Source organism: Brassica oleracea, chromosome C3 (genome assembly GCF_000695525.1).
Source record: "Brassica oleracea var. oleracea cultivar TO1000 chromosome C3, BOL, whole genome shotgun sequence".
NCBI lineage: Eukaryota > Viridiplantae > Streptophyta > Magnoliopsida > Brassicales > Brassicaceae > Brassica > Brassica oleracea.
This window is the reverse complement of record NC_027750.1, coordinates 33,265,399-33,267,959: the sequence shown is the minus strand read 5'-3', so window position 1 is coordinate 33,267,959 and position 2,561 is coordinate 33,265,399.

The following is a 2,561-nucleotide window of genomic DNA, read 5'->3' as shown; positions in this document are numbered from 1 at the left end:
GCCGATGATTGTTCTGTACTCTGTTGGGTCCTTTAGCGGTGCGCCAGACTTGAGAGATAGTTTTGGAGTTGTCGCCATTGGGGAGGTGACAGGCTTGGCGTCCTCCATTTTCGTTCGACTGAGAAGATCAGTGATATATTTGCGCTGCATGAGATGTAGGCCATGGGTTGTTCGTGTCGCTTCAATACCAAGGAAATACTCCAAATCTGTGGGGTCTTTGAGTGAGAACCGGTTGGAGAGAGCAGTAATGAAGCTTGTGACCAGAGATGGGGAGCTGCCGGTAACAATTATGTCGTCCACATACACAAGGCAGTACACAATGCGGCCGGAGTCGTTGTAGACAAAGACAGACGTGTCAGCCAGGGAATTACGGAACCCGAGCGAGCAGAGAAGTGTTTTCAGTTCTTGATACCACGCACGCGGTGCCTGTTTCAACCCATACAATGCCTTGCGAAGTCGACAGACATGGTGAGGACTGTCTTTGTCAACAAATCCGGGTGGTTGGCTTACATAGACTTCATCCGAGAGAGTGCCTTGCAGAAATGCGTTGTTCACGTCGAGCTGCTTGATTTGCCAAGCCCGAGAGATTGCCAGCTGAAGAACTAGGCGTATGGTCAAAGACTTGACCACTGGACTGAAGGTCTCAGAATAATTGATGCCTTGCTGTTGTTTGTGTCCCCGCGCCACCCATCGCGATTTGTGTCTCTTAAGAGTTCCATCTGGAAAATATTTAAGAGAGTAAAGCCATTTAGTAGAAATAACATGTTGACTAGGATGTGGTGGAACCAAGACATAGGTTCGATTTCGTATCTGGGCATCCATCTCCTCTCCCATGGCATTTCGCCATTTTTCATCTTGCAAGGCTTGGGTTACGGTGGTTAGAATTTGTGGGTTCTGTGGTTTTTGATGGTAAGGAGCGAGTGTTTGGGGTTTGGTTTCCGTATCTGGTTCTTTCCGCGAGTGCGCATGGGATGTATATTGGTCTGAGTGGGAGCAGGGTGATGAGGTTGGTCTGGCTGAGTGGTGGTTGTGGTGAGAGACGGGAGTCTAGAATCAGACTGAGGTTGAGGACATACCTGTGCATTGCCAGAGGTCTCTGTTGATTCAATACCTGATTCCACTTGTGTGGTATCGTGAGATATCACAGCATCATTCGCCGGTAAAGGCGAGGATGGAGTTTCGACTGGTAGCCGCCGGTGAGGATCCCTGCTCGGGGGAGGCATAGATGGAGCTGCTACGAGTGGGGCCGGGTTAGAGGTGAGGTTAAGAGGAATGATGGTGACAGAAGGAGAGGTTGGTGGTGATTCGGGTTGATACTTGGGCAACGAGGTCGTGGCAAATGGGAACTTCTCTTCAATGAACTGAACATGGCGCGAGGTGTAGATGCGGCCACTGCTGCGATCAAGACAAAGATAAGCGCTCCGGGTGAGAGAGTAGCCAAGGAAAGCACACTCCGTTGATCGCATCGCCATCTTGTTGTTTGCATACGACCGGAACCACGGATAGCACGCACATCCAAAAACTAGAAGTTTAGAGTAATTTGGAGATTGTTTAAAAAGCTTGGCGTATGGGGATGTGTTGTTGAGGACAGGGCTCGGCATGCGGTTGATAAGATATACGGCATCAGAGAAGGCATACGTCCAGTACGACGGAGGCATGGAGGCTTGGCTGAGAAGGGTAAGGCCAGTCTCGACAATGTGTCGATGTTTCCTTTCAGAGATCCCGTTGTGCTCAGGAGTATGTGGTGGTGACGTTAGGTGGGAGATGCCGTGCGTCTGAAGGTATTGGCGCATAGCAAGGTACTCACCGCCGTTGTCAGAATATAGGGTTTTGATTTTCTCATCAATTCGATTCTCCACTAGAGCCTTGAAGGCTATGAAATTGGCCTGAGCTTGCGACTTGAACTTCAACGGGAACAGCCAAGTGAACCTTGTAAAATGATCCACAAAGATTATGTAGTATTTGAAGTTATCAGCAGAGGTTATGGGAGACGTCCACACATCACTATAGACATACTCAAGAGGTTTGGTGGAAACAATTGTGTTTGAATAGAACGGTAATTTGTGGCTTTTATTGATTAAGAAATGGGAACATGGATTTTGTTTTTGAGAAGACAATGAAACTGGTAATGAAAACAGAGAAACAAGAGAGTTTAAAACGGGTAAAGCTGGGTGGCCTAGGCGCCGATGCCATGAATTGAGTGAGGTTTTGGACGTTGGTGAGGCGAAGAGAGAAACGGGGGTAGAGGATGGGACTGGCCACTCGTATAGCTCATCTTTAGTTCTGCCTTGGAGTAACCGGGCCCCCGTGCTAAGATCCTTCACCTGAAAGTGGGTAGGAAAAAATTCAACAGAAACCTTATTAGCATTACACAAGCGGTAGACAGAGATAAGGTTTTTATGAAGGTTAGGAACGTATAGGATATTATTTAAACTTAAGGAGCGAGATGGAGTACGGAGAATTGAGGAACCCGTATGCGAAATCGGTAGACCTGAGCCGTCAGCGATGATGACTTCTTCACCCCCATTGTATGGCTGATGAAGCGCCAGAATGCCTAAGTC